This window comes from Haliotis cracherodii, unplaced genomic scaffold (genome assembly GCF_022045235.1).
Source record: "Haliotis cracherodii isolate W230 unplaced genomic scaffold, xgHalCrac1.p SCAF_8, whole genome shotgun sequence".
Lineage (NCBI taxonomy): Eukaryota > Metazoa > Mollusca > Gastropoda > Lepetellida > Haliotidae > Haliotis > Haliotis cracherodii.
Genome location: NW_027266341.1, coordinates 41665236 through 41683532, shown reverse-complemented (window position 1 = coordinate 41683532; position 18297 = coordinate 41665236).

Sequence of the window (18297 nt, the reverse complement as noted above, 5' to 3'; positions counted from 1 at the left end):
GATTTTAATGGATTTGATATAGGTATGATGGTTCTGGATATTGGATTAGCAATGGCAACGAAGGATATGCTCATCAAACAAGGACTTATCCCGGAAGACATAATGAAGTAATTAAACATTTGAATATTTATATTCATATGGCATCAATTGCGATGATGGTCGGTGGAGCTGTTGTTAATGCTCTAGCTTTTTCGGGGAGTAATTATTTATTTTCCAGTATGAGGGAATCAAATGCTAAAGAAGTTGAAGAGGAGCGTAAACGACATAACGAAGCTTTAGAACAATACCAAGCAGCCCAGTTACAATATACGCAGCAGAGAATGAAGAGATTAGACTTTATTCATGAAAAACTGATTAAGGAAGGACTTTCAATTCAAACGTTTAAGGATGTCGAATCCGCCATGCACGAATACTACCTCGTTTATGGGAAAAAACTCGACCCAATACCTAGACCAACAATGAGTCAGTTTTATACACCGTCAGAGGCTCAGAAAGACCAAGAGGTCGCATTTGTGATTATTGGGTTATCCGCAGTATTGATTTTCAGCTATTCACTAGTGTAGATGTGATTTGCATTTAGACAAATGATATGATAGATGTATATACCATGAATAACTGCAAGTTTACACTCATGGGGAAGACGACTCTATGTAACCGCCGCTGTGTTGAAATTTACTGCGGTATACACAATTATTACATCAAGCGTGGACACATAAACTATACGTGTTCTGAATGCGGAATAGGGGTCAAAGGTCGTTATTGTTTATGTAAGAAACACGGTGCTGATAGGGTCAGGAATCAGATTATTTATGCTAGGAAGAGAGATTACATCAATGAGAGGAATAGGTTGGGGAGAATACGTATTTAGATATATGAAAACAACCAATTAGACATTTGTTTCATTTTGCATATACCATTCAACCACTATGGTTTTTGTCAGAGAGTTAAAAGCTATGGCAAAGCAACGTGGTCTACGTGGATATTCTCGTATGAGAAAAGCTGAATTGATTACCTTACTCGGTTTGGAACCACCCCAGACTGTTAGAGAACTCAAAGTTCGAGCGAGAAACAGTGGGCTGAGAGGTTATTCTCGAATGAGAAGAGCTGAATTGATCGCTTTACTAGATAATAATAATGATGATAATGATGATAATGATAATGTTAATCAACAACAACAAGAATTAATATTTGTACCCACATCCGCCGGTGTTGGTAAATATCTAAGAGGTTGGAAGATGGATATTAATTCCAACATGGATGTTAACGATATTAAGCCCATCATATCGAGTAAAATTAACGAGGAATTAGATGATTTACAAAGTATAAAATACCAGCTGACGATTAAAATGACATTGAGTAAAAGTAACGCAGACGATAGCGTCGAATATACCGAACCATATTTCCGTAGCAATCAAGAAGTTATAACCGAATCCGATACTATAGACACATCATTAGATACATCAATTCAGAGGATACAGGAAACTTAAGAACGCTGGACTAATAGAGGTTCGGGTTGGGGTGTGGATAGAATCGATAGTTTATATTTAGATATAGCAAATTACATGCCTTTCAAAGGTGGATCTTATATAGATTTACCCCCGTATTATAAGAAGAAAAAAGCCATAATTAACGTAAAAAATAAATCCGATGATTGTTTAAGAATGATGATAAGATCTGCATTGTTCCCCGTAGACAAAAATGCGGATAGACCTTCTAGCTATCCCCAAAACGATGGACTCAACTTCGATGGTATAGCCGAACCTACACCAATATCACAAATTGATAAGGTGGAAAAGCAAAATAATTTAGCTATAAATGTTTTCGGACATTCTAAAGGAATTGTTGTACACAGGATAAGCTCCGCTCCGGAACATATTCCCAGAATCAATTCATTTCTGATCGAAAAAGATTGAAAATATCATTATACGTGGATAAAGAGTTTAAACAGGCTATTATACGATCAAACAAAACATGCTAGAAAGAAATATTTCTGCGAAAGATCCCTGCATGGGTACAGCAGACAAGATCTATTAGAAGCGCATAAAGAAGACTGTAGAGGTGTTGGACAGAATGCTATCAGGATCGATATGCCTAAAGAGGGAAAAAATATATTAAAATTTGAACATTATTGTAATCAAATGCCAGTACCGTACGTAATTTACGCCGACTTCGAAGCGCTTATCAAACCCATAGAAAATACCGAACGCAATAATCAAGAAACTCAAGATAGTTTTACGTACAAAACTCAAGAACATATTCCTTGTGGGTTTGGATATATAGTTGTAAGGTATGATGGGAAAACAAACACTCCCGTGATTTACAGAGGTCCCGATGCAGCGGGAAAGTTCCTAGAATATCTACAAAATGAAGAGAGAATAATCAGGGAAGAATTATCGTGTAAGAAACCCATGCGTATGATGATAGATGATTGGAGGGCCCACAAGAAGTCAACGAGTTGTCACGTTTGTAATAAACCCCTGGATGGGGATTCCGTAAGAGATCATTGTCACGTCACGGGTAATTATCGGGGAGCCGCTCATAACGAGTGTAACTTGAAACTAAAAATGAATGCTCAAACAATACCCATCCCCGTTGTGTTTCATAACCTTAGAGGATATGATTCACATCTCCTTATGCAAAGACCGACGGCGGTTTAACGTGCATTCCTAACAATATGGAAAAATACATATCGTTCTCGTTGACTAAACCTATACATTATAGGGACAAGGATGGGAAATCTAGAATAAAGCAAAGTAATGGGCTTAGATTCATAGACTCCGTACAATTTCTGTTATCTTCCCTGGACAATTTAGCTAAAGCGAACAATCCCGATGACTTCGCTATAACAAATCAATATACCGATAAGATAACTCGTCATTTACTGCTGAGAAAAGGTGTATATCCATACGAATATATGGATGATTGGTCTAGATTCGAAGAAACTGAATTACCACCCCTCGAATCATTCTACAGTAACTTAACAGAATCTAGAATAACAGATACCGATTATGAACACGCTCTGACGGTATGGGATAAATTAGGTTGTAAGAATTTAGGCGATTATCACGATCTGTACTTAAAAACCGATGTACTGTTACTCGCCGATATATTCGAGATATTTAGAAAGACGTGTTTAAAACAATACGGCTTGGACCCAGCATGGTACTATTCCAGTCCCGGACTATCGTGGGATGCATTGTTGAAGAAGACCTGCGTAGAACTAAAACTACTCACAGATTACGATATGCACTTGTTTATTGAGAAAGGATTAAGAGGGGGTATATCGATGGCAGCGAAAAGGTATTCCAAGGCTAATAATAAATTAGTGGAAGGATACGATCCGAGTAAACCCGACACCAAATATATTATATCTCGACGCTAACAATTTGTACGGATGGGCTATGAGTCAACCTTTACCCACGGGTGGTTTTGAATGGGTCAATGATATCGATAATAATGATGAGAATAAAGGGTACATACTAGAAGTTGACTTCGAATATCCGAGTTCCTTACATAAAGACCATAACAGTTACCCGCTAGCTCCCGAAAGATTAATGGTTAATAAAGACTGGATGTCGGAATATCAACGCTCCTTGATGGGTAATAGTAGGTTAGCTAACGTAGAAAAACTCGTACCAAATTTGATGGATAAGACAAAATATATAGTTCACTACAGAAATCTCCAGTTATATCTATCGTTAGGTATGAAACTAAAGAAAATACACAGAGTTCTAAAGTTTGATCAAAGCCCTTGGATGGAACCCTATATAAGGCTGAACACAGATTTAAGAAAGATAGCTACCAGCGATTTCGAAAAGAATCTGTATAAGCTCATGAATAACTCGGTATTCGGTAAAACTATGGAGAATCTAAGGAAGCGCGTTGATGTTAAATTAGTCAGATCTAATGAGGAAGAAAGACTCAGGAAACTTATAGCCAGTCCGGCTTTTAACAGAAGCAAGATATTCGATAACGACTTAGCCGCGTTGCATATGCAAAAGAGTAATATAAAATTCAACAGACCGGTGTACGTTGGTATGAGTATTCTCGACTTGTCAAAACACTTAATGTATGACTTTTATCACAACGAACTTAAGAAGCAATACGGCGATAGATGCGAGGTGTTATATACCGACACAGATTCTTTGTTGATGGAAATACAAACCGAGGATGTGTATAAAGATATGGCAGAAAAAATAGATATGTACGACACGAGCGATTACCCTAAAGATAATCCACTGCACAGCGTAGTAAATAAAAAGGTGTTAGGTAAGATGAAGGATGAATGTGCTGGGACTCCTATAGCGGAGTATGTAGGATTAAGACCTAAGATGTATTCTATAAAAAAAGTCCGATAATGGAGAGATAAGAAAAGCTAAGGGTGTTAAGAAGTATGTGGTAAAAAAGCATATCAAACATGAACAGTATAAAGAATCATTATTCAATGGTAGAACGTTCAAACACGAGATGAACACTTTAAGAAGTTATGATCATAGGATATATGGATTAAGAATGAACAAGACATCAATATCCCCCTTAGATACAAAGAGATGGATTGATAATGATGGTGTATACTACCTATGCTTATGGTTATGGTGGTAATACCGTACCGTCGGGAACTATGAACAACTCTTCTCGTACAAATGCCCTACCCGGTCCATCTTGAAGATAATAAAGAATAGGCTCTCCTTCTTTCGTAACCAATCGACTAATGTTATACGTCTTAAGGGACCATATGCGATCGGTTGTGCGACGTAGGCCTCCTTCAAGTTCACCGGGCTGGTATAGATATCTTACCCTTACTCTATCCGGAAGTTTTTGTTCTTTGCCTCTCCTCGGTGCTGAAGATTCGGAAGTCACGGATTTCATTTTAATCGCATCGGATGGTTTCTTCCCTATTAATCTCGTTACTTCATTATTCAGCGCTGATACAACGGCTGATAATCGTATCACCCATTCGGTTGATCTCAATCGCTCGGATTTCATTTCGATCCCATACTGATAGCCAAACAAACGTTCCGCTAGAGTCCGGTTAAATCTTTCAACAATGGCTTGACTACGGTGGGCCTCTCTTTCACCACGGACGATTTTGACGTTGTGCTTTGTTAAAAGTTTAGTTATCGATCCCATAAACTCGCGACCGAGATCTACTTGAAATAGCTTAGGCCATTTTAGCGGTCCGCGTTTATATATGCGACTCAGTGCATTAGCTACCTCTGTTGATTCTTTCGATGTTAATGGCTCAGCCTCTTTGTATCGACTAGCCACATCCACTACTGTTAAAGCGTATTTATACGTTTTGCGTTTTACCTTATCGTGAGGAAGAAACAAGAGGTCAGCCTGATGAACTTCATTCGTTGTAAAAATATCAAACTTCTTCCTCGGTATATAACGCGGTGCCGGTAAATATATTTGCCACAACGCTTGTTTCTTTAACCAATCCTTGGCCACATCTTTAGATACCTTAGCCGCGGTGGCTAATCTTTTTATTGCTCCTATACCTTTCCAATATCCTCGTGGGCTATAGTAAATTTTATTCATTATTAATTAATATTGATGTTTCGTTTAATACAACTCATGACTATCGTTGAATCGCATAATCATTTTGGCATAAAAAATTCCATCTGTAGTAGCAGTATAGGTATATGAATCCAGCTCCAGTGGAAGTGAGCCAGAACCATCATTACCTATAAAAATTTATATCATAGACTCCAGGTGGTGGTGAGCTGGAGCTTAATCTTATGACTATCGTTGAATCGCATAGTCATTTACACATAAAAAATGCTACCTGTAGTAGCAGTATAGGTATATGAATCCCGCTCCAGTGGAAGTGAGCCAGAACCATCATTACCTATACTACTCATCTCCCCGTCAGGCAGCTTGCTTCACTCAATCAAGCACGACGACGTCCACCCAAACTGGACCCCTTGTGAACCACACAAATTTACAACGTCACTCATAACACGACCACTATAGCACCAACTCCTAGTGCATAGGGAGCCCAAGTTTAAATCAGACGACTACGTTCAATATTTGAATTATGCATTAGTTTTCTAGCCTTCCTCGCTAGCCCACCCTTCCTACCAGCTGAGATTTTCAAAGGATTGTGATTTCGCAATCGCTGGTATTTCCTCATTCACTTGTTGTGATTGTGTTTCCACAATCTGTTGTGGTGTCACTTGAGTCTCCATTATTATTAAGTTAGCACATATGTTTAAATTGACAATACCTAGCCGTTATTAAAGCGGTGGTCACTGGAGCTAAGAACATTCCGTATCTATGATAAAACTCACATCTTACTGCGCTTATAGCGTGTTCAATGAATGGGTCTTTCTCGAGAGATTCGCATAAATATGGGCGATGTTCTGCCAGGATAGGAAGAAACGTACTCGCTACGACTGTGTATAGTTGTAACATAGCCGACCCTATTGTTTTAGTCATGGTAGCTCTAAGTCTAGACTCATAACGTGCGTACAGTTTTTTTATTTCTTCATCAGTCATGTTATTAATTTTTTCGATGGTATAATTTTCCCCAAAATATTGGGAACATTTTCCACCAGCTACCAAAGCCGCAAGTCTTTCTCTATGTTGATCTGGTTCTTTGAGCATTTGTTCGATGAGTTCGTCGCATTCCATAATGTAATACCTGAGGAGATATTTAAATCTAACATAATAAAATATGGCATATCCAATACAGCCCATAATAATAAACTGTTGCGAAAGAATGAGGATTTCAAACCACATTATTACACAATAACCGCTAATGTTCAATTTAGCGTATTTTTGCTATTTTTGCTATATTTTTGCTTAGCAGTTGCTATATTTTTGCTTAGCAGTAGCTATTTTTGCTATATTTTTTGCTTAGCAGTTGCTATATTTTTGCTATGTTTGCTATGATTTTGCTATATTTTTTTGCTTATCAGTTGCTATATTTTTTGCTAAGCAATTGCATAAGCAGCTGGTTGGTCGGTTTTTAATACGAGTTTACAATGCTTCGTTGAAGCTAACAGTTTTCTGACTTTATCTTGTTCGGGCTTGGTAGAAATAACATCATTTTCGCGTAAACATTCCTCAAATGAATCTCGGTCTTTGCAATGAAACAGGGCTACCCATTTGGTCTGCTCTCTGAGATCTTTCAGGACAGAGTTGTATTTTTTAGTAAACACCCAAACGCTATGCTGAGTATGCTGACCGGAGAAGGCTAAATATGAAAGCATATCTTTCTTTTTGGTAAGTTCTTTACTCGCACTGCAGTCGTCTATTATGAAAAGGGTTGATTCTCCTTTGTATTTTTCGTGACATACTCGTAAACAGTCTTGTAAACGATCGCCCGGATCAACTCTGTGCACCCCGGGATCATTCATTACCCAATCTCTCGATAGGTATGTTTTATTAACGCTTATTGTCGGACACAGAATAATAATATGATCGAAAACATCCCGATAATGACTTCGTAAAATATCTAGAATAAAAGCTGTTTTTCCGCAACCCATTTGCCCGCAGATGATAGCGCAGTGCGGTTCTTTAGGTAAAAGATTATTAATAGATCGCTTGCACGAGTCCATTCTGTATATTAAGTTGCGTGTCCATAATCACGTTCAAATATATGTTTAATTTACCAGCCGCTTCCTGGAGCCTCGTTATCTGTATAGTAACACCCTCGCTAGCATTTTCTATTCTCCGCCTGCTGCCGTGTAGTTTGTCATCCATTTGTTCGCATATTTCGTGGTAAGGAATTCAGCCATCGATACATCCCCAAGAGACAGATCTTTCATGACCGCGTTTTTAATCTCATCCCTCTGTTGATATGCTTGCATGCCTTGACTATATAGTTGATTAGGCACACCCTCGATAGTCAATTCTACTTTTGTAATCTTGGGATTGTAGAACGCCTCGGTAATTCTTGCAAAAGCTTCAGAGGGGTCCTCGAACAACATCAAAATACCCTTCAACGATCTAGCGGGGATGTTTAGATTGATATTCCACGTCGTATCTCTTTTGTTCCTGGTTATCTTTCGATGTCGAAGCACGCGATCGTACAAAATGGCTAAACTTCCGGTATACTGGTTACGAATTTGGCTGGCTAATTCAGGATCTGTTATCATATCGTACTCCAGTGAGATATTTTCAATAGAATAGCTACTAGGATCTTCAGTAGCTTTGATTACTCTGCTGTAGTCATTAAAAGTGAGTTCGTATTCTAACCTATCGCCTTGGGATGCTTGATAAAAGGGCATGTGACTATCTAATAATTCTAGTAATATCTAGTAAGTCTATCGGAATATAGAATCAGTTACCTAATGCATCAGCAACGGCCTTATCTTCTACGATGGTATTATCACCACTATCAGCACCTACACGCAGTCTCAATGTGTTCTGATTACAAATACCTTGGTACTGTAAGTTTTCCCGTTCATTAGCCGTTCTCCAGAGATCCATGTAACAGAAATATACATCGCTGTCGTCAATACTCAAACTTCATTACCGCTAATTTTAATCGTGATTTTCTTAACAATCGCACGACCTATGTTCTGTGCTAGCGTCGGCAGAATTCAAACTAATTGTAAATGATAGTCGTGCGGTGTCTAGCCGGGAGAGCCACATTTCAGAAATGGCTATTGCCGGTAGAGCCACATTTTCAGCTGAGTGCATTTCACCTATACTAGCGGGTAATTAATTAATCCGATTACCCATACCTTTATATGAGTGTCCCACATTTAAATTACTAAGCGTGGTGGAGGAGAAGTACTCCCAGACTGAGGGAGGCGACCAGTTCCTACACCGTGTTAGTGACGACATCCTCATCTTCACTACAGACAAGAACATTGAACATTTGTGTACTGCAGACATTGTATTTTGTGATGGCACATTTTATGCCTGTCCCTCTAGTACCTCGTGACAAAGTGGATGATGTGTGGCTTGATGCCATTGCTGACTCTCCTGCTGGCCCTAAAGTGACTGCCTTCATGGACTACGTGACAACCAGTTGGGTTCAAGGAGGGGCCTTCATGCCAGAGATTTGGAACCATTTCGAAAACCAAGGCCACCGTACCAACAATCACCTGGAAGGGTGGCACAACAAGAAACTTGCCAAGAAGTGCCACCCGAACATCTACGAGATAGTGAAGCTATTTCAGCGAGAGCAGTCACTCAAAGAGGTCCTGAGACTCTCTCACCAGTGGTCAGAACCTTCACGAAGAAAGAAGTACATGGCAATCGATGCACGTATTGCGTCCCTCAAGATCCAGCTCCTGAACCAACACCTAAGTGAGATGGAATATGCTGACCACGTGGGCGACCTCCTTCATCTGCAGTAATGACATTAAATCCATTATGATATTCATATGCTATTCATATTCATCAATGTAAAGTTTTGATGAATATGTTATCCTTGTTGAATAAAAAATGAGAAAACAAGACTTGTTTTGTTATATACGGTAACCTGTTAGAATCACAAAGCATGTTTTGACAGCATAGCCGCAAGAGCCACATTATACAATCACGCAACCATAACCATTGCCGCGAGAGCCACATCAATTTGGGCTATCTATTTTCGAAATGTGGCTTTGACGGCCTGTAACCAGTCGTGCGGTACCCGGAACTAACACACCGTGTGCGCCGAGATTAGGAAAGCGAACCAGAAGCATTTGATTCTGATCAATGGTACTCGGGTTATAAGTTATAGTTACAGACTGACGAATTGCTTTGACCCCCAATGGATCCCGAAGTCTATGTTGTGGGTTTAACTTGAGTCTGTATTGCGAAGACATTGTTATATTGAAATTATGTTTACTTATGTTTAATATAAAAATGGATGATATTAATCTAGATAACATAACTGATACTAGTCCAATCGAAGAGGGTACTGATGAAACCAGCTTTGGTGGCGTGAATCATAATGAAGAACTTTTGCAATCAACCGTTAATGATTATTACGATGCCTTAAAAGATAGCTCAATTGGTCGTGACTATTCAAAGTTTACGATAGATAGTAAAGGAATATTGCGACTGAGTGGCTCTCCGGATATTGATCTTATGAATTCTCGTACTCGCAAGCCCCTAGCTTTGTCTACGATAACTAGTAAACACAGCATCAACATTGTTCGTAATGAATTAGGTTTTGTAGACTACTCACGAGAAAAAGTTTCTGCGAACACTACTAAGGTTCTTCGGACTGTGCCTGCTGAACTCGGTAACATAGATAATTTGGAAGAAAGCTCGAAGCTGGCCTCGGACAGACTCAGAGAAATCTTGGATGCCTACTACGATAATTCCACGGCCAGTGTACCATCCTCTGAGTTCAGTATTAGGGAATAACGAGGTCTTGACAAGGCAATGCAAACAATGCGGGTAGAACTCATCGATCAAGTCCTCAACGATGACACTACACTAGCTGATAAAATTAAAACATTGTTCAGAGAACAGGGGATAACCATTGCCAGTATCTTAACCGCATTGGGATTTATTATATCGACTTTGACTTTCGCGTTAACCGGCGGTACAGGCGGTACAGGCGGTACAGGAGGTACAGGAGGTGGCACACCCCCTAGTGATAAAAATGGTGTAAAAGAGTGGATAAAAAAGCATTTAAAGGCATTAGAAGAAGCAGTGGGAAAGCGCGCTGGGAAAGCCGCCTCTGCACTTCCCGGTATAATAGGGAGTATTGTTTCCTGGCTCTTGAATTTATTAGCTAAGACCACCACTTGGCTTAGTCAAAACTTGTGGGCACTGATCGTAGCAATTGCAGGGCTGTTGTACGTATCCGCTAAGAACTATTTATCCAAATCAGTTCATTAAGAACTATTTATCCAAATCATGAGTAAACCAGTCGCGACTCCACCAACTACAAGCGCTGTTTTTTTATCGATATGTTGTTGATTTTTAGTTGATTCGTGGTGGTACTTGTGGTTGTTGCGGTTGTGAAACATGTGGTGTCTGTGACTTGACTATTCCTGTTTCGCCTGTGGTTGTTTGCGTTATTAATTTTGGTGTTAATATCTGAATTTATACCTGGTTTTTACTGATCTAAAGCAATAACAATTTTATTATTATAACCTATCACTTGACCGATCTTAAGTTCCATAATACTCGGAGACATGTATAGTCCCAGCACATAAACGTAGTCTACTTTTGATTGAGCGTACTGTAATACATCTTGATACCGTTTTATAGAAGATGGTATGTCAACTGGTGAATTAATAGCATCCTCCACGTTTGCTACAAACTGTTTTTGTGCATCGAGGGCCGTCCCAGGACCGATTATTCCCGTTCGTGTTTGTGATTGTGCACCGAGAATTGCCCATACATAAGTTCTTATTGATTCATTAACTCTTACAACTCCTGGGTTAGTAAAATTGTTTTCTGTTTTATCATATAGAAATTCATTCCAAACATTTCCAGGTGGTTGCTCAACCTTTTGGACAGTGAAAGCAACACCACCCTTAAAGTTCATACGATCGTCTCTCCACTCGTTACTTGAGAGAGCAGAGCTCGGAAGAAGCCGACGTCTTTTCAGTAAATCATCGCTGACTTCTTTAACAGAGTGTGCACCAGCGTATGGAATACCTAGACCATGGTTAACTCAACTCAAGACGCCAATCTTTACTCATGGAAACATTAAATTCCTGACAAATATGTTCGAATGCCCACCTATTGTACGGATTATTTGATGCATTCCATGCTCGATCCTGCGGTAATGGGGCACTAATTTCTTTAAGAATACGTCTAATCTGATAGTACACGTGAAATGATAAAACAGACTTATTTAGTTCAAATCCTGGGGCATAAAGAGATACACCACATCCTGTTGTGGCACACAATATGGCAAAGTTTAACTGGTTCTGCCAAAATTGCATTGGATTGTGAAACCAATCATGCACCATTTTATCGCCAGTTGCCGTGACCCTGTATTTTTCAAAGATATCGGGGAATTTAACAAAAAAAATAGCACCAGAGGCACTTACTAAAATCGACTGATTAGTAATGTAAGTTGATTTCATATTTAAGTTATGATATAGTATCATTGTATATTTAATATGTATATGTATCTTGATCAAATCAGTACAACGGATAATATTCAACTAGAAAGTCCTTCTACTCTGTTGAGAGCTATTCCAGTCAAAGATGAAAAATATAATAGTGGTAGAACGGAATCTTTCTCAACATTACAATATAAAAAATTAAAGCGTGGTATTATTTCAGATCTCAAAACTTCTGTATTAGATTTAAAACATCAACCTGTACATATAGGATACTTGAGTGTAACACTCCATATTATAAATAATGGTTGATTCATTAGGCCATGGAACGCATAACCTTAGACAATGTAATACAATTGCGCTTTCCGATCTCGGCGACACAGAAGGATTCGGTAAACCCGGTATCGATGGCAAGTTATACGCTTCACACTCACAAGATAATGTAGACAAGCGGAAAGAAGTTACATTCACAGGTAATCTAGGAGATTTAAGCGATGTTGACGTTAGTAGACTCAATAAAAACACTTCGTACAATCTTACTCGCAACGATGACAATAAATGGACTATGATCGAAGAAAAAATCGAGTGGCTACTGAATATCGTCATTAACCCACCTTATGTGATGATGGGTAAGGCACATAATTTAACTAAGATAATAAATAGTGGGATCGTACTCGGGGCTTATATCCCATCAAAACAAAAAAGTGTGTTAGTCTCTCCCCTGCCAGAAAACCCAGGTCATATGTTATATAGTCGTCCAGTAGTAAATAATGTTAGTTTAAATTTGGTTACTGAATTCAGTGAAATTAAAGATAACTTGAGTGCAATAGCTAATCTTTCTACTCTTATTATTGAAGTCTTGTTTGGAGATATACCAGTAGATGCCTTCGAAATATTACCAGGTCTATCGATTAAATGGCTTAAGAAACACGAGCGTCAACGTTGCAGTATTATTTATATGGGAGCATCACCCGTTGCAACCCTTGAGGGGTCCAAATTATTAAAAGTGACAACATTTCTCTTACTAAGATATTCATGCCGTATAATATACATTTAATAAGGTTGATGTATACTCTCAAAACATGAAGCATCTGAAAAGAAGGATACTGTTGATGGATTTCGATTACATGAAATAAGCGACATAAAACATCGAATAGAGAAGGAGAGGGAGATGAGATTGGATTGTATAAAAAGTATCGCAGAGCTGTGAATGCTCTCGACGGAGTTGACACCGCACTTGTAACCGCTGGCATGGGACTCGGTGTAGCAGGTTTTAGTTTATTATCAACTATAATCGCCGCACCTATCGTGCTCGGCATGGAAATAGCGGCTGGAGTCTCGGGACTGGCAGGAATAACGATAAAATTCATTTCTCGTAGGTTGCAAAAGAAATCATTAAAACACGATAGTTTTTCGGATACTCGCCGAAGCAAAGTTGAACAGCATTGAGGACCATATTTCAACAGCAATGGCTGATTGTAAGATATCCGAGGAGGAGTTTCGTTTAGTTTTGTCAGAACTCGCCAAATACAACGTAATGAAGCAGGAGATTCGATCAAATTCTCGTAAGACCAGTGGTATTAGCGAAGATGAGAAAAAAAAGTTCATAGAACAGGGAAGACAACAAGCGCGTAAATTATTCCGAGCCAAAACCAAAGAACTGGTTGGAGATTAAAAATAGATTGCTTACTATCATTAGATCACATTTAAAAGAATGCTTACATAAGTATATAATAATGGAGAATTACAAACCAACAAAGGAAGAACTTGAAAAAGCTATCGAAGCATTTATGCTCAGGGACAAAATTATCAAATGGAGAAAATTACCACAGGGTATATATTATATCAGTGATGTCAAACCAACCAAATACGGTCATCAATTGTTTTTCAAATTACTAAGAAGTGCATATATAGTCTGGTCTCCTAGTAAAATGAATGAAGAACTTAGTAAAAATGTTGAATATCACTTTGTTCAAAATAATGGTATACGTATGAATAAAAATAATAGAAAATATTTTCATTACAATTTAGTTTAATGTTATGACGATCGTTGAATCGCATCATCATTTTGACATGAAAAAATTCACTCTGTAGTAGCAGTATAGGTATATAAATCTGTTTCCAGTGGAAGTGAGCCAGAACCATCATTACCTATACTACTGGGTGTAATTTAATATATTGTTCGTTTAAAGCCAGAATTATTTTAGAGTTACCACCGTGTTGTGATGTGTGCATGTTATTGAGTGAGATTCTATTGTGACAAGCTGGCTGTTTCGTACATGAGGACATGTAAGTTTGTTGTTTTGTATGATTTCAGCTTGAACCTGCTTCGTATAGTATACCTAGAACATTGACTGTTTGGATGCATCACTGAATAAAGCAGTGTATGAGAAATCCTGAATCTGATGTTTATTGACTTGGAAACCTACAGTAGTCATTGCCAATTATCTAGCTGGCTTCCATTGCCCAGTGCTATTCCTTTACCTATCAGTGTTAATTACCCCCGGCCTCCCGTTTGCCCATTGTCCAATTACCTATCAATGATTTTAGTCCTGGCTTCCAGTTGTCCACTACTATCTGCGCTAATATTACTGTAAAGTGTTGGCTTGCTTAACACCCATCAGCGCCAATTCTCTGTTGGCTTCCCTTGTTAAGTTTCCATCTTTTGTAATCTTATTACTTTTGTTGTTCTTGCGTGTACAAATTATATGCTCTCTGCCTCATACTATTCATTCGCACAGGATTTGGCATCCATATAAAAAAAAAACCAAAAGAAACACAATCATATAGGCTCCCAAATAATCAATCAATTTTCACAGCCGAATTAATGGGGATAGTAACAGCCCTGCACAGCGATCAAATAAATAGACACCAAAAAAAACTAATCCTTTCAGTTAAATTGTTTGATAGGCATTACTTAGAAGTTGACGGATGACAAGATAGACACAATTTTTTATGGATAATAACTTCTTTAATACTGTAAAAGGCGACGTTTCGGTATAGATCCTTATACCGTTGTCAAGCAAGACTGAATGAGGGACATAGTGTAGAATATATATAGCAAGTGGATGATAACAATAGAGGATTAACAGTAACAACAAGGGCATACATGAGTGGGATAACATAGGTAGGTGTGACAACAAAGGGATTATGCTATCACAACACGATGGGCAGAAAACACATAGCTAGAAGCCAATAGGGGCATGAAGCCAATAAACAGGTGATTATTGGTTGATGAGTTCATAGTAGGCGGATGGGATGAAATAGCCTTGATCAACTGTCCCAATCACATCATCAACTGGGACAACGTCCAAATCCTCGCCAACAACCTCCATGACTTCACCAAAAGAAAACTAACAGAAGCAGTCCATATTCGCCGCCACAAGCCATCAATCAACAGAGATCAAGGCTATTTAAACACCCTCCTCTCACTCTGTATATCACTAATTAGGTCCAAATTAGACTATGGCAGTGCCATTTACGACACCTTAAACAACTCTCTCATTAAAAAACTAGACTCAATCCAGTATCAGGCCCTAAAACTAATCACACGAACTCAACATGGCACCTCTTCCACCTCACTCCAGGCCTTAACAGGAGAAATGCCACTTAAACTACGTAGGGGACAACTTACCCTAAACTTCTGGGCCGCGTCCCAATCAAACCCACTAATCGAAAACTTAATAAAACAAAATATTAGCCCTAGAAACCAAGCCCTAGCCCGGAAACATCCACTACTTACTCCAATTTCCCAAAGAATAACCAATTACCTAAACGAACACAAAATAAATAATCTTAAACAAAACAATAAATCATCCAATATCTTCACTCCAAAACTTAAAATACCAAAAATAGACACAACACTAGCCGATACACTAAATAAACAGACCGATCCTAACATCGCTAAAACCACCACACTAGCATACATACATGAAAACTGGCCAAATTAGTGTCACATATACACAGACGGATCTTCAGATCCGATCTCAAAACACACAGGTTTCGGAGTTCACATCGCACAACCAACCAAAGACACACAATCTTACCGACTCCCAAACAACCAATCCATATTCACGGCCGAACTAATGGGCATGGCCTCAGCACTACACAATCAGCAATCTAAAAAACACCAAAAAATCCTCATCCTAACCGACTCCCTCAGTGGACTACAAGCCCTCAAAAATAAAAACACTAAAAACCGCCCCAAACTAATAAATCAAACAACTTAACTAAGGTAGGTAAACAAATAGAGTTCATTTGGATCCCCGCCCACGTAGGAATCTTTGGAAATGAAAAGGCAGATAAAGCAGCAAAATTATCCCTTAAACTCCCAGAAATAAGCTTAAACTTACCCAGCTCAAAATCAGAAATCAAAAGTGTCACTAAACAAAAAATTAACAAAAAATGGCAAAATATATACCAAAACTCAAATAGCCAAATCAGGAAAGTACTCAAAAAACCCCTAAATAAACCAAAAATACTACACCCATCCAAAAAAATCGACAGAATAATTACCAAACTACAAACAGGCCACACCAAACTAAATAATCACCGTAAAATAGCTAAACTACACACAACAGGAAACTGCCCACATTGCAAACAACAAGAAACACCAGAACACGTACTCATTCACTGCACACACTACCAAACACACCGAACAACACTACAGACCACCCTAAATCTTAAAACCGGACTTACACTAGAATCAATCCTAAATCCACATAATAAATTAGAAAAATTCAAAGCCTTAGGCATATACCTAATAAAAACAGGACTAATTAGTCGCATTTAAACCCCAAATAAAATATTAAAACCAAAACTACCTTATTTGATAACCGCCCAACACACACAGCTCCCTTAGTTCGTCCCCCACCCACTCTTGGCATTCTTTCCAAATCTCAAAATTTCAAAATTACTGTATAAGTAACCCCTAAGCCCCCTCCTGGGTTGCACAAACTCACTTTTCCCCTTTTTGGAAACACATTAAATGGCCTGGCCGGGCCCGTGTGCGACATACGCTTGCAGTCGGAAAGCGCACGTTAAATCTCCAATATAAGTAAGTAAGTAACCCTCATTCACAGTTGCAGTTTGTACTCCAAGCGAGCAACACCTCTCCAAGCCTCCAGAGCCTCCTCAAGCCCACGCACAGCACCGCTGATAGCAAGCCCAGGGAGAACTTCAAAGGTAATTATATAACCACTCACCCATCCATTCACAACAACCTACACCTCCTAATCAACGCTCACACCCAAGCCCAAACCTAAAACTACACTCACAAAGCCCACCTAAACAAACTCAAACACTTCAAATTAAAACACAAGCCCTCCAATTAATCTCTTAAAGCTTTAAACAACTCACAAACCCAAAACAACCAAAACACCGCAAACACTACTCACCCCTTCCAAAACACTCCATCCACAACCCCTCACCTCAAACACCAAAACTCACACACACATCCTATACACCCAATCCCAGCATGACAGACCAAAGACAAATCGAGATATGCGAAATCTCTGGCATTACATCCCCTACACCTGCGGAGGCGCACAACACCTCCGACAGGGCAACACCCTCACTCATTCTCGCAGGCTACGGCGATGAAGACCCTCAAGCCTCCTACATGGAAACTCAACCCAGCACCCCACCTCCCCAAGCATGCAACTCAAAAAAACGCAAACTAGACGCATCGGCATCACCTACCTCACACACCCTCTCACCCGCAGCCCTCATCACCACATGGGCCCTCTACTTTTTTTCGGCCACCCCCTCAGTACAACTAGCTCCAACACTGACCATAAATAAAATAGGCATGTGGCTAAGGCAACAAAAAATTAATTACCTAAACATCAAACGTAGCTTCAAAGGATATCAGATAATCTTCCCAAATCAAGAATCCTACATAGCAGCAACTAAAATTAAACAAATATTCCAATTCACCGTAAATAGCTCTAAACCTAACTGGCAAATATACACTAGGGGAGTTATTCGAGTGCACCCAAGGGAAACCGACGAGGACCTCGACATATACGCCAAAGAAGCTAACACTATCCAAACCCAACCACAAATAACTAGCCTCCCCAGGATTAAATCAAACAGAAACGGGAAAACCACCCCCACACCTATTGTAATAATAAACTTCAAAAAAACAGCTAAACACCCTGAAGCCCCCAAACATATCACTTTCGGCGCTAACCATAACTTAGAGGTCAAACCATACATCAAGCAAGTAAAGCAATGTTCTAATTGCCTACAATATAATCACACCGCTAACCAATGTACTTTCAAAAAAACTAAATGCAAAAACTGTGCTCAAACGGAC